A 25,474-nucleotide genomic window follows, 5' to 3' on the forward strand; every position below is an offset into this window, starting at 1 on the left:
TCAGTCCCCTAGGACTTAGAACTACTTAAACCTAACTAACCTAAGGACAGCACACACATCCATGCCCGAGGCAGGATTCGAACCTGCAACCGTAGCGGTCGCGCCGTTCCAGACTGTAGCGCCTTTAACTGCTTGGCCACCCCGGCCGGCAGACTGTTTAACAGCATTGGTTATAAGGACATTAAAAAAGTTTGTGAGTGCACAAGTGGTGGTTTATGGACTTGCTATGTTGTCCACAAGACTCTTCGATGGTGACTGTGCACCTGCACAGTCGCAACAGAAGGCTGCTGGCCTTATCTACAAGAACTACAGTGGGTCTGCACCTTTGATGGCCCACCAATACCGTACTCTCTACCAGGACTACAGTGGGTCTGCTCTGTGATTAACTACCTACCAATATTCTTCAAACTTCGACTGACTCTGCAGTGGGTTTGCTCTGTTGCGGCCCATTACCTGTCTGCATGTCAAGAGTCAGCATTGTCTTTCCGTTGGACGGACAACACTACTTCTTCAAGACTGCATGAAAATCCACTACTTCTGTGTGCATTTTCTTTTTCTGATCAGACTTTGTGCAATGCAGTCACTACTGTGATGAATGATAGGACTGTCTTTATGAGAAGAATTTTTGCTTTTGACCAACAGTGTATTAATAAGTGTGTGCATTTGATTTCTTTGTTATTGTAATTATGAAAAAAATTTTCAAATCTGTATTGGCCACTGCATAAAACAATTTGTAAAATTTTTTGAGGGTAGCACGGGAGCTATGCAAGTAGGGTGTTAAGTTTTTTGTGTTGGTAACGCCACGTGGCGCTCTGTATGAAAAGCACTGGCTGTGCTGTGTGCAGTGTGTGGCTGGTTGGCATTGTTGGAATATTCGCTATTGTAGTGTTGGACAGTTGGAGGTGAGCCGCCAGCAGTGGTGGATGTGGGGGGTGAGATGGCGGAGGTTTGAGAGCGGATGATCTCGACGTGTGTCCTTCAGAGAGAGTAAATTTGTAAGACTGGATGTCATGAACTGATTATATATATATATATATATATATATATATATATATATATATATATATATATATATATATATAACTTTTGAACACCATTAAGGTAAATACATTGTATGCTCTCTATCAAAATCCTTCATTTGCTTACTATGCCTATCAGTAGTTAGTGCTTTCAGTAGTTAGAATCATTTATTTAGTTGGCAGTATTGGCGCTCGCTGTTTTGCAGTATTTCGAGTAACAAAGATTTTTGTGAGGTAAGTGATTCATCAAAAGTATAGGTTATTGTTAGTCAGGGCCGTTCTTTGTTGAGATTATTGAAAGCCAGATTGCGTTACTGTTTAGCAGTTTAGTGTTGATCAGAATAAGTAAAGAGTGAAATATCTGAGTACGTTCACTTCTGCTCAGCAAATAACGTAAGGGGTTCACCAGCACAGTAATTCATTAACTTTTCTAAGGGGACGTTTCAATTTGTAAGGGGACAAAATCTGTCTAGTAGTCATGACCACATATCATTTTGACTATCACATATTTTCCTGCTTCGGAACATTGGCGGCTTACTAGGCCTCAACAAATGGTACAATTCTTGTGCATGCTAGGAGTTTAGGTCAGCACAGGACGTTGTCCTTTACACGTAAACAAGTACTCATCAGAAGAAGTGTCTCACCAGATTGAGAAATTGGAATTAGCCACACGAGTTGCTGATAAGTCCTGGACAGATATCAACACCTGAAGGTTGTCGCTACTCCCACGGTGATATCGCCGTCCAAACAGCACACACACCAACACAGACAAGAGTACAGTCCCTCTCCTCGGCTCCGCATACGCCTCTCATCACATCCACCCCAAGTTCCTAATTGCCCCTCCCCTTTTCACAGAGCGGCGCCCCTTCTATATCCCGTGGACTCACTCTTTGCCGACGTACGCCTCGCGTCCTCTCTCGGAGCTTCTTCATGCTACCAGCCACCAAATTCTGTATGGGGGGACTGTGAGCCTACCCGTTAGCAACATATCTAGTCGAGCAGCACAGTTCAGGAATAAACAGTCTAATGAGTGTAGAACATGTAAAAAGACAAAAGCATTGAGAAGTAGCAGAAATGAGACTACCAAGAAAGATAACATCAAAATTGGTGACTGCTAAGCAGACAAAGATAAATAATTCTGGTACCTTCGAAGGAAAATCACTCACAACAGACGAATCATGTAGTAAACAGCATAGGCAAAGTGGGAGTTTCGGGCCAAGAGAAGTGTCCTGGTGTCAAACTCAGGCCTTAATTTGAAAACGATATTTCTGAGAATGCAAATTTCGAGCACAGCATTGTATGGTAGTGAATCATGGACAGTGGGAAAATCAGAACAGAAAGAATCGAGATATTGTGCTAGAGCAGAATGTTTCAAATTTGGTGCACTGGTTAGGTAAAGAATGAGGACGTTCTGCGCAGATTTGCGAGTACGGGAATATATGGAAAACACTGACAATAAGAAGCTACAGGATGATGGGACATGTGTTAAAAGATCGGGAATAACCTCTATAGCGCAAGAGGATATTGTAGAACTGTGGGGGTAGTCAGAGTTGGGAATACATACAGCAAATAATTGAGGATGTACGGTGCAAGTGCTACTGTGCAACGGAATAGTCCCATCTGACATGTCGAAACCTTACCTGAAATTTCTCACACAGGCAAAATACGTCAAAAGAAACGCACCGTCAAAAATTTAGGTGCTAAGATGCCGTGCAAGTATTCAACAAATGATTTTAAAACGAAACCGTTTTGCTGCACGAAGAGCCGCTTATAACAGCTATTTGTACAGCCCTTACCACCTATTGCACGACTAGACGAATAAGACAAGATAGCCTTGATAGAAGAACGTAACACCGTATAGCGCGAAGTCCAAAGTGCTCACACGAATTTTAAACACTTAAACCATACCAGAAATCATTAATTATTTAATCACTTGTGGTTCATACTGATAACTAATTTGTCGCAGATTTGATTGTTACACGAATGAGTGGCAGATGTAGTGTAGTTATATATTGTCCGTATGTGTGTGTTAGTGTGAATGAAAGAACGGTGTGTAATGTAATTGTCTTTAATTGTTATTTTTATCACAGATCATCTTACAGTCTTTTAAACCGTAAAAATGTTAACACAGATTTATTACACCCAACACTTCTATGTAGTAAATAATTGTTTATAACTATTTCCTTCATTGGATTTACGTTATCGTGCAGATACGTTATTGCACATCAAAGGAAAAATACTATATGAACGTGATCTCGTTTGGCCTCAAGTGTTGAATATTAAGGATTTGTATGTATTACATTTACTAGTACCGTAGCACATTGGTTTGTTAATTTTCATTGCCTCAATTATATTTAGTTATAGCTTTCTCTGTATTGGCGCCTATTTGAAAAGTGACGTATTCGACATTTGTAGCCCAGTACAGCAAAATTTGGACCAGAAAATGAAAATAATGACTGACATACTTTACTACTTTCATAAATACATAAACTGAATAATTGAACTCAATAATATCTGGGCTATAAGAGCCGTAATGCCCAAAAATAGTTCTACCGAACGTAATGGCGGACAACAATTGGGTAAGGTTGTAACTAATACAACTTTTAATAACTGCAGGAAAGACGCAATTACTCCATGAATAAAAGATGGTTTCAATAGTAACAAATAACATTTTGTATTTTGGATACGATTTAGATAAATTAACGATTATTACACTTATTAGAGACCTCTTAAGATGGAACGTAGGAATGGTGGGTTTTGCTAGGTCAGCGGTACTATTCGAAAAGGTAAATTGTCTTGTCTTATATCACACATACGAAAATTAACAGAGTATATACTGTCTTCTTTAATAATTGCCTGCACAGATAATAAATCGTGCTGATTTGGTCCTTTTCACTTGATGCACTTCACATGAAAAAATGCCATGCTTTTCACATATTACAGAAAAATATTAAGTCATCTTTTTCCAGATATATTCAAAGGGAAAAATACGCCAGGAGACGGCACACAGAGAAAACAAAGTAAGTGTACTATGTTACATTACAGACTACGTCCATCAGTTGAGACTTTAATTTGCTGACCTCAAGTATTTTATAAAGACTCCTGTGGCACAGCTCTTCTGATAATTTTTTAATAATATACATTTTACTAACAATAAAACAGATTCTTGTTTAATCGCTATAGTCGTTTTAAAAGTGAGAATTGTCTGTTGGATGACGAAAAGAAACATTTTCATCAGGTACACCTGATAAAAGAAAAATTAATGCTATCAGGCACTTCACAGTAATTACTTTTTTATTTAGACAGAACTGGAATGGAGTAATAAATAGTTGTGGCCATTGATCTACACACTGTGCAGTATACCAGGCATAGTTGATCAATTATGTAAAATGTGGTGATGCAAACTGACAATGCAGAAATGACTGAAGCCTAACAGTACTCTTCTTACTGAAATGACCAAGACGTAATGGAAATTACATTCACAGACGATTCCCTGAAAAATGTTTTACATTGCTGAAAAATATTTTTGTTGAAATATTGAATCACACTTTTGCGTGTGGGTAGAATCAGAATAGCTTAACAGTCTTTTTGTCGTCCTCATAACGACTAAGGTGCAGTTATGTACAGATCAAAATCCCAACAAAAGCAATTAATACTTTCCTGCAAATAGTAAGAGGACGTTTTGGGTGTAACATTGAAAATTATTCTGCCATTTTTCCAGATTTTGCAACGTCAATTAAAACATTTCTGCTGGTAAACAGTGTTTTTTTTTTATTTTTGGTCCTAAATTGCCTTGATGTTCCCTGACTACAGAGATGAAGTTGCAGAAACAGTAATCCACTCCTATCCATCACTTGCATTGTTTATAATAATGTGTCAGAGCATACATCGACTGCACTAGCGACTCTTTTTTTCACTCAAAATGACAGAGTGCCGTTTACACGAACCTAATGATTGCCTTTCTGCACAGCATTTTAGCGCATAACAAGAAGCTTCGTTCTCATTTCAGCTGCTAATTTCCCTGTAATTATGGGATTAATGACATCTTCTCTACACGTTTACTTGAGGTAAATTTCGTAATGTTGCGAATTCCTTTTCCGTATACTTTTCTGACTCTGTTTAGCCAGTTCGTAGAATGTTCAGCTTACTTGCAACTTAGAGGGCATAGTCTCGTATATTTCCTTTGGTAATGGGGCACTGACTCTCACTAACAATGCTAAATATTTCGAATTGTTTTTCTACCGTACATTTGCATGTTTCCTTTGCCACATATTTTGTACTACGTGAAATTCTTTTTTCCATTTGTGCATTTCACATTCAGATTTTACGAAACGAAACCGGCATTGCAGACAGCTTAACTTTAATTGTTCTCTACCTCCTCTGTTTAACCAACGAAATTTACTGCCACTTCCTTGTCACTGAAAGCTATTACTCAGCATGTTTTCTTTGGGTTAGGAAGGTACTGTATCTTGCTCTAGATTTTAATTAGCAGAGCAACCATCGTTCAGTCCACAGTTCACAGAAATGTCAGAGCTACTTCCTCTTTTTTCTGATGTTTCCATGGTTTCTAACTAAATGTCGACATCATTCGAATGAAGGTCCCAGAAATTAAGTAATAAACGACACATATGTAGGTATTAAGGAAAAGCAGGTGATTTCGATAGGATACTCGTTCTTCGTATTTAATTTTGCACGAGTCAAAACACTAACTGGATTCCACGCTACTGTGAAACTCTAGAACTTTCACAAAGACAGGTGCAGTCAGCAAGCATATACAAAGAAAACATGAAGAAAATTAAATCACTTTTAGACACATTGCTAACGCTTAGCCAAATCGCAGTGGCAGACTCTAATTCCTATGGATATTAAATGAGTTTGCAAATTCGAGCTAATAGTAACTGTAAACAAATGTTTCGGTGAATTGATCAGTAGAAACTGAAATTCGATTAACAAATTGCGATCACGTTGTGGCGTTTGTTTACTGGTACGCCGTCAAGCAAAGATAGGTGCCCGCCGTACTGCTCAACCACTCTTTCTTACGGCTACGGCACGGTTGTACAATTCTCTAGCCACCTGGCTAGTTTGTTATTTGGCAGTTTTCCACGTATTTTTTTTAAATACTTGCAGTGTGTCGTAGCCGCGAAAATGTTGGTATTGTGTTTCTTGCGGTGTATTCTTCCTGTATAAAAAAATTACAGGGCAGGTTTCTACATGTCGGTTTGCACCATTCCCTTGTGAGATGAAGATGTTGGTGCAGGAAAGAAACTGATGGCGGCGAACAAGTCAGGACACCATCTTCATTACTAGGCGACAGTTCCGTATAACAACACGAACTTTCGCATTAGAAAATAATGGACCTCATTTACAAAACAGATACCGACGTTGTATTCGTCTCTTTTATGACTACAATACTAGAACCATGATACTAAGAGCAGAAATTACCATAGGTTCATTTGAGAGAGCGTAGTTGACTCCGATACTTCCGTTAGTTATGTAACTAAGAATATAGTCAGATATTGAAGATTTCTTATGATTCATTCGAATGAAAACAGAATAACCGTATCTTAAACCACTAACATAATATCTGAGCTTAGCATAACCACCCTATAAATGAGGTAAATTTTAGGATCCAGACACAAACCAGAGAAGAATGAAATTAATACTAAACACTGTTGGTGTTTGACGATAATGGCTGCACGCGCAACATTTTCGCGTTCATCGGGGCCACAGTGTGATGGCTTCCACGCAGATGATCGCACACGGGGTTGTGTTGATTTGTTGGCTTTTCACGCCGCGTTTCAGTTTCGACCTTGCTACACGTGATGTAAACAGGTTTTATTGACGCCCCCATTATCGCTGAACTTCCTTAGACTGTGTGAAATGCAGCGTGTGTGCAGTGAGTTATCTTTCTGCAAGTGTAGAAACGATGGTGCGCGTAAAACACACAGGATGAAGGCTGTAAAGCCCAAGACACAAAGAGAGAACCGTGGCAAACAGGGGTAGGCGCCATATTGGGGGAAAACGGATGAATAGATTGTCAAGGCTTCCATGTGTTGATTTCATGCTTGAACTGCTCAATTAAAGTTTTGCATCACCTATGTAAGTACATACATTTTTCTTATGTCTTCATCAAATTCTATAGTCTTTCGTGATTACATTGATATATACATTACAGGTTTTCAAATGAAAAATGACCTATGTATACCAAATTTTAAAGTTACAGTCATCTATGCCGCCACGCCTCCTTTATTTCTCTTACAGAAATCAGTATTATTTCGAAAATAACAGTGAACTTTCTGTTTCCAGCGATTATACGCATGAAACATCGTATATGTTGGTAACAGTTCAGGTTTCTAGTGTCTCTAAACGATTATCTTTGCTAGTATTTACTTTTGTTTCGCTGAAGCAGTTCGTTCACGTGTTAGTGAATGTTTGTTGCACAAATGCTATTTATATTTGTTGAAATACGTAGCATTGAGTGTGCAATAAATACGAACTATGCCATGCATCAAGAAATTCAGAAAAAAGGCTCAAAATGGCTCTGAGCACTATGGGACTAAACAGCTATGGTCATCAGTCCCCCAGAAAAAAGAAATTCCGTTGTAACCATTTCACAAACAAAGCAAACCACACTGTTGAAAGTAACCGATGTATCAATTCTTCAGGGAAGACACTCCCACATGGTGCACCTCCTGGTGATTCAAATTTTTGTGTTAATAATGACGCTGTTTGTAGGGGATTTGTTGTTGTTGATGTGACCATCTTATATTCTTTGATAAAGGATGTGGCAAAATGTAAACAATTCGATGGTGTAGGCTGTCTGGAAATAACTGAACAACAAAGTAGCAGGAAGGCTTTAGAGTCAAAATTAGTTGTTCTGTGTAGGTCCTGCAATACATCTACCTCGAAAATGACTTCCTACATTGTACATAATTCGTATGATGTGAATTTGAAGTTAGTGTATGCAGTGCGTGCAATAGGAAAAGGAAAAAAGTTTGATCAAACGTTGTGTGGTTTGATGGACCTTCCTCCTTCTTCCAGTAGGTTCAGAAAGTACATAAAAATACTTTTAGGTGCCTTGACGGCTGTGTCTAAAGCATCTATGAAACGTGAATTAGATGAAACTGTAAATATTAGAGAAACCAGGGGCGTTGCTGTTGCACTTGATGGGACATGGCAACATCGAGGAATCGTTCCTTTAATGGTTTTGTAAGTGCTACTTCTCTGGAGAGTGGAAAAGCTGTTGATGTTGAGTGCTTACGTAAGTACTGCCACATCTGTCATGGTAACACTGAAGGACATTTTGAAAATCAGTGCTCTAAGAGCTGTGATGGTTACAGTGGAGGTATGGAGTACAATGGAGTTCTAAAATTATTTCAGAGGTCGATGCCCGTTTATAACGTTAGATATACGAAGTACCTAGGCGATGGGGACTCTAAAGCTTTCAATAAAATTAATGAGTTCAATGTTTATAGTGACACCTTGGTAACAAAACTGGAGTGTTGTGGACATGTGCAAAAGACAATGGTTGCTAGATTGAGGAAGCTACGAAGAGAAATGAAAGGAAAGTTGCAATCTGATGGAAAATCTCTGTCTGGTCGAGGCAGATTGACAGAAGCTGAAATAGACCTTCTTCAGAGCTATTACGGACCAGCCATTAGATGAACTGCACCTCTGAATGATGTTACAGCAATGAGGAAAGCTGTATGGGCCACCCACTTTCTTAAGTTGTCCACAGATGACCACCCCGTTCACGGATTTCGTCCTAAAGGGGAAGATTCTTGGTGTAGTTACCAAAAAGCAAAAGAAAGTGGTCAAATATACCATCATAAGCATTCTCTTCCTGAGCCTGTTATGAATGAAATAAAACCAATTTTGAGAGACCTGAGTGACCCAATTTTGCTTAGTAAATTTGTTCCTGGGGGCACTCAGAATACAAATGAAAGTTTCAACCATTGCATATGGGAAAAATTACCCGAGAATGTTTTATGTAGGACTAAATACATTACAAGTTGGTGTACTGTATGCAGCGATATGTTTCAATGACGGAATGTTAGGAAGGTGGGAAGTCCTGGGAAATCAAGGCATAAAATGTGGCTCTAATATGGAAGATCAATTTTTTGCGTGTGACAGACAATGGGTGCACACAGCTGAAAGATTCGCTCTTCAAGTTACCAAAGAAGCGAGAAGTGTTAAAAGGAATGCCAAGAGGAAGCCTGAAGATGAAGAAATGCCGCAGGATGAAGACTATTCTTCAGGAATGTTCTGAGGCACAGTTTAATTGGACTCATATCTTCGTTAACAATTTCCCGCAAGTTGTATTTTTCACAATTCAGGTACCAATATTCCCTAAAGTTATAAAGCATTGCTCTATTTTTTTTCTATAGCTTGCAATAGTCCATACTTATGCATTAGACCTAAGCTTTATTGCAGAATCAACTAAATTATAGAAAAAACGTCATTTTGATTAGGAAAAAATTATAAAAATAAGACTGTAAGATGTGATATTTTTTATCCTTGTAATACACATAATAGTTAGGATTAAATAGGTCTAGTACCTCAGCAATCATGTCATGAATATCTGGTAAAAATTTGGTCTCCTTCAAATGTATAACATTGGATTAAATGGTACCTCAATTTGAGGAAGCATTTAGGGGAAAATGCATCTATTTCTATGTAGTCTTTTTAATAACCATAGTCGCGCGGGATTAGCCGAGCGGTCTAGGCGCTGCAGTCATGGACTGTGCAGCTGGTCCCGGCGGAGGTTCGAGTCCTCCCTCGGGCATGGGTGTGTGTAGGTTTGTCCTTAGGATACTTTAGATTAACTAGGGTGTAAACTTAGGGACTGATGACCTTAGCAGTTAAGTCCCATAAGATTTCACTCACATTTGAACATTTAATAACCATACGAAGGTTCAAAAATATTCAAAATAGTTCTAATTTGTTTAGAACGTGTGCTGCATTACCTGATATCAACAAAAATTCTATAAAACAAATACATTACAAACAGTGCATGAAAGAAACAGGTGTTGATTTTTACATAATATTGAGCCAGAAAAATACCCTGTATCCTTAAGGGACCCTAACATCATACCCGCTCCTAATTTCGTCGTCATAGGAATTGTCGGTTTTCACAGCTGGTTACAAATGTTTGGTTGCGCTTACGTAGGTGACCTCTGTCCATAATATTGTTGAGAGAGTTAGTTGTGTACATCATGTGTAGCTTTCGTGTACGAAGGAACTCATCTTTTTTATGCTGAGGTGAGTTAGCGTAGCAGTCAAATTAACAGCCTGCAATTCTTAGTGAAAGCATTAATTGGTGACAAAATACTGGGCTGTATTTCAGTCGAGTAGTTACTGGTGTGTGATCGTTATGGCCAAGGATTTGGCCTACGTTTCTGTAGCGGCCAACATAATAAATCTGGGGTTGTTCGTAATTTCATCATCTGGGCGCTTCCTGTTTTTGTGCCGGGGACGAAATCGGTAACTTTTACTAAACCTTGATGTCTTCTGCGATTTGTTAGGGTTATTTTACTTTTTTCATAAAAGTAAGGGCAAGGAGAGAGGAATGGATTCGTTGCACGAAAAATTCATTGGTTTGTTATCACGAAACATGCTGTTAATCTACACATATTCACATATACGAATGGTACACGTCTCTGGAAGGTTCGAAAAAACTTGAAAATATTGTTCGTCCATGACATTCAAATGCTTCATAGTAGTGAAACTGCCTGGCAATGTTATAAAGGAAAAATACATTCTAATTAATTGCACATTAGAGAATTTTTATGGGTGACGTAATTACGAACTTTTTTTTTTTGTACTTCAGCTTTTGCAGTTTTAACATTTATGCCAAATGTTGGCTTTGGTACGTCACTGCAATTCAACTGTAAGTTGCCTTCAAGTGGAGAATAACTCCAGGAATATATACATAATAACATATAGCTTTCCTTCCAGGACATGTATACGCCCTAAAATATTAACGTGATGAAGTTCGGACCACCTACCTTGTCTGTGGGAGCGTGTGGCACTAGGTTCAAAGAGAGTGGAAAATGAAACTAAAAACATATCTACTGTGAAGTGAAAGAAAATATAACGAAAATAAAGGCAAGCAGTCTATTTGAAAGAGACCTTCAGCAAAACGAATATCTAATACCAAGCATTGTATTATGCCTGGATCATTGTTGAGATGAGTAGACAGAATAACAAATATGTAGGTAGTGAGTCGAACTGAGGAGAAAAGAAATTTATGACATAACTTGGCTAAATGAAGGGGTCGGTTAATACGACACATCCTGAAACAGCATCGGGCTGCCCGTTTGGTAAAGGAAGTGCGTGTGGTGAGGGCGAGGGGGCGAATGGGGGAAAGGTAAAAATTTTAGACGGGGGATGTGGTCTGGGAAAGTAAAAATTTTAGATGCAATAAGCAGGCTCAAATGGATGTAGGTTGCAGAGATGAAGACGCTTGCATAGGATAGGTCAACAAGGAAAGCTGCATGACATCAATCTTCGGACAACAACAACAGCATCAACAACAACCTCCGTGGTATGCAGTCTTCTGGGTCGAGGCGCTGTTGCTGAAACCTAATCTGTCCTAATCTTCGAAGCGCACCCTTCCCCTCCGCCTCAACCCCCCCCCCCCCCCCCAATGTCACAATTCTGTAAGGTTATTCAGTGTGTGCTGGGGGATACCGCGCCACCGCACTGCAATTTTCAGCTGTGCGTCAGAAGTCCATGCCATTACGTCCATTCCTCCGTCCTGGAGGAAGGTGTTTTCGAACTGGAAGCGATACGCTCGTGCATTATCGCCATGAAAGCAGAAACCTCCGCCGGAATGTTGTCTGCACGGATACACAAAAGTCATAAGAAGTTAGTGTCCGACAGATCTAAATACAGTATAAGAAATAAACCACGCTGCATGAAGGGGTTGTGCAAATTGGTGAAAAACTGACATTCATAGAAGTAAAAGCGGAAAATGCAAAACTGTGAGCTATGACGGCCAATGGATAAATGTGTGACGCTACAGCGCAATCACCGCGCGGCTGGGAAGAATAGTAAACACGGGACATGTCGATACCAGGGAATAAGTCTTTGCAAATTTCTTTCACTGTACTAAGTTAGACACCAACTATGCCTCGCATACAGGCGCATTAACAGTATACACAGATGTAAACATTCGAGAGAGGACGTGTAGCCAAGGTCAAAGAACTCGGATGGAGCAATCGGCGAATCTCTGGACATCTGAATAGCAGCGATCTCGCTATTCGAGGAGGTTGGCAGCAATGGATGAAACACGACCGAACACAGAGTCAAGAAGGAAACGATCAACCTAGAGGCACGACAGAAAGAGAGTGCTAAGCAATTGTCAGAGAAGCACTCAGAGCCCCGGATTCATTATTGTTATCAATCCGACGTGCAACTGGTGGTCCAGTGATCTCAAGAACCCTTAACAGATGGATCACAGAAACGGAGCTGACCACACGGCGGCCCTGGAGCCGACTACCATTGAGCGCTGTACACCAACAAGTCTCATTTGCAGTGGTGTAGGGCACATTCGGCCTGGAATCCTATTGACAGATGTAGAAATATCTTCAGCGATGACTCACACTTAGAAATGAGCCCCAAATACCAAAGTAAATGTGTCTGGAGACGCCCCCGCAGCTGTGTGATACCAACCTGAACGTCACCCTCCATAAGGCCTGACAACAAGGATTGATAGTGTGGGGTGACATTTATTTTCGTAGCTGGACCCAATTCGTTGTCATCAGTGGCACACTTAAAGCGCAGCAGTACGTTGACGATATTGTACCCCACATTTTGTTGACCTTCATGGCAAGCCATCCTGGGCTTACATTAGAGCAAGATAATGTCCACCCGCACACGGTGAGACTTTCTACTGCTTTACCTACGCTCTTGCCAAACATTACCTTGGCCGGCTACGTCGCCAGATGTTTCCCCAAGTGAGCCATCAGGGGCTTTACGGAAAGGGCCCTCCAATCAGCTCGGGAGTTTGACGATCGAACCATTTGAACTGTTTGCATAAGGGCAAAGGTGGAGCAATACATTATTTACTTTTTCTTGAATAAACCATCGATTTTTCTGAAATTGTTATCTGCCTGTCTTTACATCTACCGATTTTAGTCCATTCTGATAATCCGTTCATGGTGATTCGTTATTTTCCCCTTTTTTTTTACTTAGAGTGTGTTTGAAAAATGTTATGATTCAATACCAACAGCTGCTAATAAAATTTTTTATTTATTATACAGCTAGTTTCCATCCACAGACCATCACCGGCTATCATAAAATATTTACAACATCGTAAAAAGCGATCTATCGTCAATGGTGTCACGAACGACAGATTTTATATTATTTGACGCCATCGATTTCATGTCGCCTTGTATGCTGTTGTAAATGTTTTATGAAACATAATCATGGTCTATGGACCGAAACTGGTTGGACAATAAAGAAATTTTTTGAACACCTTATGTTGGTGAATCATGGTGTTTTTCATAACAGTAGAATAGAGGAGCCTGTTCCTGTAATACACAGCTCTCAAATTACTTTCGATATCTATGAGAAGATTCCAACATCCACACATGGTACTGGCGGAAAAAATAATTGACTCACCTCTGTACATGAATGAGACGTGCATTTGATACCTGAATACCCCCACTCTGTTCTATGAGGTTACCAGGCTTCAGGCCAATTCTACACTCACCAGCAAAGACAAGCAAACGCTACTGATCTAGGAGCCACTCTTAGGAATTCCTTTCTCCATGTACTTCACAACCATGGTACCGGGTGGCATGCAATGTTATTAGAGTCCATGCAATATATGGTCGCTGACGCGCAATGACCACTTATCGTCCAAAACACTGGGCGCGTTCATTCGTTTGTTCAGAAGGGGAGGGCGATAGTGCACATTTCGGCCGGTCGGCGATGGTAGAATTCCTGCAATCTCTCTTCAACGATTTTACAGAGAGTGCTCCGTAAGGAAGTTTCCTTTTTGCGATACTTACAGATTTATATGTCAGGTTCATGAAAATGCGCCTATCGTTTCGTTAATGGCCACTGTTATTGTGGAAGTTAGAAGGAAGGTCAGCGTTGGCCGTAATATTCATGGTTTTTTGATAGCAAAATCGATTTTAAATCACATAGTGATCATCTTCAGTGCTGTGGTGTACAAATTAAACTCATAGGCTTTAGTTACTGCTAATAACTTGATACCAATGCCTATGAGTTTAATTTGTACACCACAGCACTGAAGATGATCAGTATGTTATTGGAAATCGATTTTGCTATCAATAAACCATCAGTATTATGGCCAACGCTCACCTTCCTTCTAATTTTACGAATGTGGTCGTTGTGTACACAGCACTCCATGAAGTCGCTAATCAATTACGTTCAGCTAATTCGAAAAGTGCCTGTAATTTTTCGTTTGGTGCATATTAAAAGATGCGCTTCTGCATATGAAATTTAGCTATTAAAACGGATTCTCCTTTAGACACGGGTCTCTCTGTTTCTATCTGTCACCAATCTGGAGAAAACTGATCTGATGTAGCACGCTCATTTGCGATCGCGCCACGCCATCCGTAAAGCCAGAGTGAAATATCCACAACGTTCCTCATTTTCAAAAGACCGTTTGAGTTATCGAAATTATATTTTGCCAAATGATAGTACAAAAGGAGGACAACATTTTGCAGTATTGTTATAATGCAAAACTTCATTATCAACAATGTCATTCCTTTAACTACAGACTTTTTCGATGAAAGAATGTAATTTTTAGAGGCCATCTGTACCTGGTGAAAAAAGAAATGCTGTGTATTTTGGAAAAACATAAGTGAGGACATTACACTTTTTTGAACCGAGGATGTGCTTTTTCATAAGCTACTGACCTTACTTTTCCTCAGTTCCTCACTTAATAAACTTATTACAACACTGTTTCAGAATTATCTCGCAGTTGCGTCTGCATAACATGTCAATGAGATGGTACTGTGTAAACTCCGCTGTATTTTGGCAATAAAAACAAATTTTACAATGACAACAAGAGGAATTTGTTGGTTTCATTCAAAATTCGCCACTCACGACTCTAGTCTGAAAGTTACAAATGGTTAACAAGCCAAGCGAAAGTAAATCACTGCATTTTCAGTGGAATTCTTTGTAGATATTTACCACAGCAGATCTTTTTTGAATGATTACCATGCAAGTCTGGACATGGAGGGGCTCGAATTAATAATAATAAAAAAGTGGTCATAGACTTCAGTTTAGAACGCCACTTCGTCTCCGGCATTTCCCCTAGAGGTCCTGCTCGTAACCTCCGACACTACCACTCTCCCCATGCGTGCCCTGCAGACTGCGCATTTGCCGGCCACATAAAATTGAGCGGACCCTGGTAATGGACTCTCAGAGGTCAAACAGTTGCGTATTGTTTGGGTGAAAATGGCCTTCTCAGATGCCTCCAACAAATGCAGAGCGCACTTTATTGTATTCTCCACAGCGTTGCCAACTGTAGTGTCATAAACCAATTCCAGCTGCTCCCTTAATTTATATTAGACATATTTTGTACGAGATTTTATTACGTTCTGAATAATACGTATGTATCTGTGTGACTACAGAAATTGTTTATTCTGTTTTCATGTAACGGCTGATCTCGGGGAAGGAGTGTGACACCTCTGAAGACTGATCACACTGTTGAATACCTAAACATAAGCCATAACGCTCCGGAGGGCATCGTCCATCAGAGCGACGATCACATATTGTCCCTCTTTTTTTTCCGTGGTACTTTTATCATATTTGGTAACTCCATGTTAGTGGATTTTGCCTCTGTAGAGTGCAGATTATCAGAGTTGCTCAATGATTTTATTATTGTTGTTGTGGAATTCAGTCTGAAGACTTGGTTGATGCTGCTCTCCATTCCACTCTGTTCTCTGGAGGGCCTCTTGATCTGCGAATGACTAAAGCAACCTGCATCCTCCTGAACCTTCTACCTGCACTCATCTCTTGGTCTGCCTCCACGTATTTTATCCCCTACAATTCCTTCCAGTACTAAGCTGACGATTCATTGATACATCAGAATGTATCCTATGAACTGTGTCCTCCTTTTAGTCAAGTTATGTTAAAAATTTCTTTTCTCCCCATTCCTATTCAGTACCTCCAGTATCGCGGTCTACCTGTCTAATCTTCAGAATTCTTCTGTAGCACCGTATTTCAGAAGTTTCTATTCTCTTCTTGTCTCAACTGCTTCTCGTCTACATTTCACTTCTGTTCAAGGCTAGACTTCAGACAAGACTTCCTCACAATTAAAGCTTTATTCAGTGTTCACAAATTTCTCTTCTTCAGAAACTCTTTTCTTGCCACTGATAGTCAACATTTAATATCTTATGAACTACTGTCACAATCAGTTACTTTACTGCCAGAATAGCAGAATTTATCTACTACTTTAGGCGTCCGATATCCTACTCCAGTTCCCTCAGAATCGCCTAATTTAATTCGACTACATCCCATTACCCTTATTTGGCTTTTGTTAATGTTCATCTTACATCCTCTTGTCAAGACACTGCCCATTCCGTTATACGGCACTTCTCGATCATTTACTGTCTCTCTCAGCGTTACAATGTCATTGGCAAATCCCATTATTTTTCTTTTGCTCCCCCAGATTATTTTTCGGTTTCCTTTACTACTTGCTCAGTGAATAAATCGAACAATTTTAGAGGTTAGCTAAAACTCTGAGTCCCTTCTTAGCCACTACATCCCTTTCATGCCCTTTCAATATTAAAACTGCCGTCTGATATCTGTACAAGTTGAATATAACATTTCGCTCTCTGTATTTTACCCTTGCTTTGTTCGGAATTTCAAAGCATGTAGTCTGGTTAAGATTTTAATATTGTAAAAAGCCTTTTCTAAGTGTACGAAAATCATGAACTTAAGTTTTCCTTTCTTCCATCTATATCTAAGATAAGTCGAAGGATCAGTGTTGCCTCGTAGGCTCCTACATTTCTGGTGAACCCAAACCGATCCTTTCAGAGATTTGCTCCCTCCAGTTTCTCCCTTTTTTCCTTCTTCTGCAAATAATTCGTGTCAGCGTTTTGTAACGACGACTTCTTAAACTGGTAGTTCGGCAGTATTCATATCTGTCAGTACCTGCTTTCCTTGAGATTGTAATTATTACATCCTTCTTGAACTGTGAGGGTATTTCTCCCCGTCTCATATATCTTGCACATCCGCTGTCTCTCGCAGGGTATCAGCAGTTCTGAGGGATTATCGTCTACTCCAGGGGTCTTGTTTCGGATTTGGTCTTTCAGTACTCTTCTTGCGGTATCGTATCTCCCGTCTCATCTTCATCCATGTCCTCTTCTCTTTCTATAATATTGCTTTGAAATTCATTTCCCTTGTATTGCTCCCCTATATATTCCTACCACTTTTCAGTTTTTCCTTCTTTGATTACTACTGGTTTTCCATCCGAGCTCTTGACATTCATACAGCTGCTTCTGTTCTCTCCAAAGCCCTTCTAATTTCCATGTAGGTTGTATTTATGCTGCTTAGCAATTTTGCACCTTCTGTTCAGTCTCATTTTCTAGACGTTTGTATTCCCTTTCGCCTGCTTCATTTGCTGCAGTTTTATATTTTTCTCCTTTCATCGGTTACATTTAATATGTTCTGTGCTGTCCAGATTATTTGTATTACTCCTTGTCTTTTTACCTATTTGGTCCTCTGCTGCCTTTAGTATTTCATCTCTCAAAGCTACCCGTAAATTTTCACTGTATTCCTTTCGCTTGTTTCTGTCAATAGTTGCCTTTTACTTCCTATAAAGCTCAATAACCTCTGATTATTGTAACTCATCCAGGTCCCATTGCCTTGACTTTCTACGTCTCTGCAAATTCTTCACGTTTAATTTACACAACCAATTCAATCTACACAACCAGTATATTGTGACCAGAGTTCACATCTGCCTCTGGAAGTGTTTTAAAATTTCAAATCTGTTCCCGAAATCTCTGCGTTACCATTGCGTAATCAATCTGAAATCTTACAGTGGTTCCAGGAATCTTCCACATACTATGCCTTCTTTCATGAGCCTTAAACCAAGTACTAGCGACGGTTAAATCATGCTCTGTGCAAAATTCCTTCTTTTCTCCCGGTCCATATTCTTCTACTATTTTGGTCGGTCGGTGTGGCCGAGTGGTTCTAGGCGCTTCGGTCTGGAACCGCGCGACCGCTAGGATCGCAGGTTCTAATCCTGCCTCTTGCATGGATGTGAGTGATGTTCTTAGGTTAGTTAGGTTTAAATAGTTCTAAGTTTAGGGGCCTGATGATCTCAGATGTTAAGTCCCATAGTGCTCAGAGCCATTTTTCTCCTACTATTTTTCCTTCTCTTCCTGTTCCCATCAACGAATTACAGTCACCCATCATAATTACATTTCTCTTTCTTTAACTGCTTGAGTAATTTCTGTTATCTCTTCATACGTTCTTCCAATATCTTCTTCATCAGCGGGGCTACTACTTTGGTGGGCGATAGCATTGTGTCTCTCTTGGCTACAACAATGCATTCACTATGTTTCTCGTAGAGACCCACTCTCTTACTTTATTATTCACTATTGGATCTGCTACTACTTAATCGCTATTTGATTTCCTGCTTATAATCCTCTATTCACGTGTCGAGAAGCCTGTTCATCCGCTGTCGAACTTCATTAATCCTCTCAAAATCTGAGCTAAATTTATGCATTTCCCTTTTAAATTTCCTAACACATCTGCTGTAACAGAACTTACCTGGAATTTGTGGCCTATATTCCACAGATCCAATCTTGATCACTTCGAAGTTAAAAGCGTGGAATGGTGCTCGTTGAGAAATGTACACAATATCAAAATTTGGATTTCAGTAACACACAGGCTAATTTCTTGTGAAGTTCACTTATTAAAAATGGTGACTAGTTTATACACAATGAACAGTCATTAGCGCACTTATGCAGAATTAGCTGTCACAATGGTAATCAGACCCTGTCTTGTAACGAAGTATTCAGTTGTGGCACATAATAAACAGTTCACATTTACCTAAAAACGACATAGATCACATTTCTCACTGTCCTTTAGTAATAAATTAGATATAATTAAACTGTGATAGTTCGTGTAAGTCGGTCTATAATTAACATCACACCATCAATAATCACTCACTTCGATGATAACAACTTTTCAGAATACTTGTTAATCGCAACATAATTGATTCACAGTGTTCGTTCGAGGTACTGAAATGACGCAGACGTTTTTACACATTAAAATTCTTTAGTTTCGTGTTTGCCAGTGTGCATATTTTAACTAATATAATGGTGTGAGTCAACACCATGATCGCATCCGGCATAGAAGTTACTCTTTCAATTACAAGAAGGAATCAGTCTTGGTTACAGAGTAAGGAAAGGGAAAAAAGAAAATATTGACACGGAAAGGGAGCATGCACCTCTACAATTCTAAGCAATTCAAAAGTCATCGTAACGCAAAACTTACGTGGCAGCTTACAAATAAGCATTCGTCAAAATGTGCGAGAGAGGACTTGAACTTATAAACAAACATCGTGGTAAGAAGTATTGAAAGCAATAGGCAAAAGAGACAAAAGCCACAAAGAATCCAGACCATAAACAGCAAACTTTGACTTAAGCACACCAGCATATGCAGATGAAGAAGCGCAGCAATAGAGCGCGCTCACAGATCTCTACAAATGTCACATCATCTGTATACATAACAGAATCCTGTAGTTCCCTCTACGTAGACTTGTAACCGTATACATTGATCTGTACGAAACTGTACACCGCATGAATTTCAGTATGCAAAACTTCAGCTAGGTGGAGCAGATAGACGTAAAATAGAAATTACAGCATCTAAGATTTAATGAACAGTTTTAATATACAACAACATTAAAAAGTACAAACGTTTAAAAAATAGATACAAATAAAAGCAGAAAAGATTTGTAAGTGCAGGACATACCGATTTGCAATTTAGAAATATGGAAAGAGTGCTGTGTAGAATTAGTAGCTGACAGAATAAGCACTAACATGGATCGCCAGATGAAGGAAGATGTAAGTATCTGGTAGGAAAAGATTTGTAAGGAGGGTTAAAAGTAAATAAACAAGTTTGCAAAATTCGAAATTAAAATACAAAGTCCTCAACATATAGACACAAATATGGAAGAAAATAGCAGACACCCAAATGGTAATGCAAAGGTAATCGTAAAAAAATCAGTTCATTTTGGTAATGAACAACAGGTCGGAAACCATGGATTGAAACGAAGAAAAATCAAGAAGAGTACAGCTAAGTGAACATTTTAAAAACTGAAAATACTGAGTCGTAATAGCAATGACTTCTGCTGATCAGGTGATCGTCGAAATGCAGTTCTTTAATGGTGTGCGAATGTATAAGTAACTTGTTTTCACTTCTTCAAAAAGCATAAAGCTGAACAGACAATGGCCGACCACGGTGGCCGAGCGGTTCTAGGCGCTTCAGCCCGGAGCCGCGCGACTGCTACGGTCGCAGGTTAAAATCCTGCCTCGGGCATGGATGTGTGTGATGTCCTTAGGTTACTTAGGTTTAAGTAGTTCTAAGTTCTAGGGGACAGATGACCTCAGCTGTTAAGTCCTATAGTGCTCAGAGCCATATTTTTTGAATGTCTTAGTGAAAAATTTATTCCTGTTTATATTCATAATAATCTTAGGATACATAAGAACTAATATCCTAGCAATTGCAAGCAGAAATGCGCTAAACTACTCGCTGACAGTGAAATTATAAAGAAAGAGACAGATTAAAAATTTTTGCGTTTATGATGTATATATGCAGACTGAAGCAATGAAAGAAAATTTGTGCCATGCCATGATTCGAACCGAGATCTTCTGCTCACTACGCAGATGCTGTAACCATTACGCCACCCAGGCACAGTGCATGTGCATAACTGTAGGGAATATCCTAACACATTTTCCTCCTCCATTCAAAGTCCAATTTACACCTCAGTCGACTTTCTGTTCCACAGAAACTCGAAAAGCATTGCAGACGCTCTCCACCTACAATGGAATAACACCTCAGTATCGAAATGGGTGATCGTGCATGAAACCCCGATAGGTATTTTAATCAAATGAAACTGTAGGGCCCCAGATATCTTTTCAAGTCTCTGACATCTATGATCTATCTATTCAGACTGAAGGGACAAATGAAAATCCTCCATTTAGTTCGATGCTGGTGTGATATTCCAACACAACTGGAGAGCCTCTGCAATTTTGTTCGAGTTTAGGGGAATACCAAGTGGTCTGAGGTGTGAATGGGAATTTTGATTGAGGTGGGAGGCGTGCTACGGTAGTCCACGTTGTTGTTCATAGCCAGTGTGCCGGGTGGCGTAGTAGTTAGCGCATTTGCCTTGTGAACACGAAACATGGGCTAGATCCCCGGCCTTGGTACAAATTTTCATTCGTCGCTTCAGTCTGCATATTTACATACACTGAGGAGCCAGCACGCAGAAGTGCTACAACACGACGGGTCATGGACTCGACTAAACTAACGTCTGAAGTGGTGATGGAAGGAATTAACACTACGAACCCTGCAGGGCTGTCCGTAAAACCGAAAGAGTACGAGGGGATGGATATCTCTTCTGAACAGCAAGTAGCAAGGCATCCCAGATATACTCAATAACTTTCATACCTGGGGAGTCTGATGGCCAGTGGAAGTCTTTAAACTCAGAGAAGTGTTCCTGGAGCCACTCTGTAGGAATTCTGGTCGTTTGGGATGTCGCATTGTCCTGCTGGAATTGTCCAAGTCCGTCGGAATCCACAGTGGACATGAACGGATGCAGATGATCATATAGGATGCTTACGTATGTCTCACCAGTCAGAGTCGTATCTAGACTTATCAGGGATCCCATATCACTCCAATTGCACACGCCCCGCATCATTACAAAGCCTCCACCAGCTTGAAAATTCCCATGCATGTAGGGTCCATGGATTCATGAGGTTGTCTCCATACCCGTACGCGTCCATCCACTCGATACAATCTGAAACGAGACTCGTGAGACAAGGCCACATCTTTCCAGTCATCAACTACAATGACGGTGTTGGCGGGCCCAGGCAAGGCGTAAAAGCTTTTGTGTCGTGCAGTCATCAAGGATAGACGCCCGGGTCTTCTGCTCCGAAAGCCCACGTCGATGATGTTTCGTTGAATGGTTCGCACTTTGACACTTGTTGATGGCCCGGCATTGAAATCTGCATTAATTTGCGGAAGGGTTGAACGATTCTCTTCAATCTTCGTTGGTCTCGTTTATGTACGTTCTTTTTCCGGCCACAGCGAAGTCAGACGTTTGATGTTTTAGCGGATTCCTGATGTTCACCGAACACCCGTGAAATAATCTTACGGGAAAATCCCCACTTCATCGCTGCCTTGGAGATGCTGTGTCCAGTCGCTCGTGTGGCGACCATAACAGCACGTTCAAACTCACTTACATCTCGATAACTTGCCACTGTACTAGCAGAAACCGATCTGATATCTGCGCGGGACACTTGCTATCTTATATGGGCGTTGCCGACCGTAGCGACGTATTCCATCAGTTCACATATCACTGTATTTGAATATGCGTGCCTATATCAGTTTCTTTGGCGCTGCAGTGTACACCATGTATGTTTGAGACTTGAAAAGGCCTCTCCAATCATATAGTTTTATTATGAGCTTATAATTACACTGACAATTTGAATGTGGTTTTTCCTTTTGCTGAGCGAGTGGCGAATTTGACTAATATTAATTTCAGTACATAGCAGATGGAATTATTCAATAACGGTCTTAAACATAATACTTAGCCACAATTACGCGATGGGGCAGTTACATTATTAGCGGCTCTCTAGATTATACGGCCTATAACAAGATTGACAAGCTCAAAAAAGCTTGTAAAGCTAGCGACCTCATTGAAAATGCCGCCGCGCTGGATATCAACGCGGTTTGAGGCACGTTGCCACGGCCTGCGTGGCTCCTCCCGTCGGAGGTTTCCTCGGGCATGGGTGTGTGTGTTGTCCTTAGCGTAAGTTAGTTTACGTTAGATTTAGTAGTGTGTAAGCCTAGGGACCGATGACGTCAGTAATTTGATCCCATAGGAAAATATCACAAATTTCCAAAAAAATTCTAAAATGCCATCCAGATCAAACCCAACAAAAAAGACGGTAGTACACTGAGTTTCGTTAGCAAGCTATTAAAGTACACGAAGCAACTGAAAGGAATATACTGGGGAGCACTTGTATGTGGTACCAGAATAACATAAGAATGTTAATAAATTAAAATTAAACTAGTATACTAGTATACTAGTATACTAGTATACTAGTATACTACAAACGATGAAAGTCTCTGATAGGCTTGTAATGCTAATCGGCGACTGAGCGCGACCGCAGAGCCAAAGATCCTGCTAGTGTTGGATGAAGAATACGCTTGGCGCACGCTAGTAGGTAGCTGTCTGTGAGAGAAAGACGACGATGCAGTAGGCAGTTTTTGTGGTGTGCTGTTTGAAGCCACCAAGAGTTAGATAATTGTAGGGATGTCAGTATTATTGAACATGGAAGCAGAGGTCTTCATGCAAATAAGGTAAAGATGTACAATAATTATGATTTCTGTTTTTGCCAGTGCGTTAGTACAAATGAGTTTGCTGCTGGTTTGTAACTGTGAGTAACCCCAGACTGTACGCAAGCCGTTTTGATAAAAAGGCTAGTTATAGATTTCATTTTTAATGCTTTTAAGATTTGTTACCAGACCTATGTGGAATTTGATGATTAGCATTTATGTTGGATTAATTAAGTTAGTTACTACTTTCTGTTCAAATGTCATTGTTTGTGAATCAGTTGTGAGGAATGAAAATTTTTCTAAAAGAGCTGAGTGTTAGTAATGCACCGTAATCTGTACCGCCTCCCTGTCCAGGTCATATTTTATGAAGATGTTGGATTTTCATAAATGTTATAGATTATCAGCCAAATGAATTTCATGTGCGTGTCAAGTATTATGGCCAGCATTGCATACTGCTGAGCCTGTAGCTAGCATTTTTATATTGTTTTTATGAAAGACCAGAACATATTGCGATAGTCCGATGCTGCTTTAGAGTTAAGACAATTTAATTAATTTGCTTTGTGCACAGGGACCAAAGTTATCAGTTTTGAATAGGGCTGAATGTTCTTCGCAGTGACTGTATTTCTTTATTGGTATTTGGAGTTGTATCGCCCGATCAATTCGTATAGAGTTTTGCTAAGAACAACACAGAGTAAGCACACCACTTGCAGTCACAGCACGCCACACGACAATTCGAGTTCTGTGTCCATTACACAGATCAGATGTTCATTCAACATAATCACAAAGCGCTTTTTTATTATTGTAAAGACAGCTACACAATGACTGTATTCGCAGATAAGGGTAATGCCCCAGATGGTCTTATAGAGACAGGCATAGGTATAAACTGTTCATCTGAAACCTACACATTGCTTAGAAAATGTCTAAGTTGCAATATACCTGTAATGACGAACTACAAGCACTAATGTGATCTAGGTTTATAAAAAATGTTGTTCAGAAATTTATAAACTTAACTGGAACTACAATGTCAGAAAGAAAATTAGTAGACCTATTTAGAGGATTCCAATTCTCTAGGTATTTATTGTTGCAACAGTGCATAAGGAGTAATTGAAAGGTTTACATTTACATATCATAGCACAAGCTGTTCTGAGATACAAGGTATCGTTACACACTGGAATACCCGTATAATGTACGTGGTGTAGCCTACACGGGTGACAATGCACGTGCTGCCTCGGTCATCCCAGTCGATCGTACAGAGGGCGAAGACTGTTCTGGGATACGTTATGCAATGCTTGCTCCACCTGTTCACGTATTTCTGTAAGAGTTGTTGGTTGGAAAGTCGCCAGAGTCACTTCTCGTTCCATCATATGTCACACGTGATCGATTGGAGACAAGTCCGGATATATTGCTGGTCAGGGAAGTTCCTGCAAGTCCTGTAGAGCATCTAACATTCTGCGTGGTGTCTGTTTGTTCTAAGTCGTGTCTCCGTACTACTATCGCGCAATGACGCTCTGAGCGTGTTTTTTAGGGAATTCACTAGTTTGAACCTGGGACCTGTTGCTGCTAAGGAGACGCCAGACCACACATGACATGTAGAGTTCAGAAGAGTTCAGTGAGACTAGCGATGATATAATCAAATACTTAATGATTTCAGCGTCAGCTCCACTGCACTTCCCATAAAAGAATCTTAATACTAACTAAATTTAGTGGAAGGGGTTCAAGGCTTTCCTATTTTTAGTTAGCTGGTAAAATAACGTCAAGACAGTAGTTAACTTCACCATTAGAATTTTTATTCTACTCACAAAACATTGTTTATAAATCGCACTAGTGATAAAAGGAAGTATTTTAATACAGGTTGATAAAAACCAACTGCGTTCAAGAAAAATGTGAATGAATAT

The sequence above is a fragment of the Schistocerca serialis genome, chromosome 4 (genome assembly GCF_023864345.2).
Source record: "Schistocerca serialis cubense isolate TAMUIC-IGC-003099 chromosome 4, iqSchSeri2.2, whole genome shotgun sequence".
Lineage (NCBI taxonomy): Eukaryota > Metazoa > Arthropoda > Insecta > Orthoptera > Acrididae > Schistocerca > Schistocerca serialis.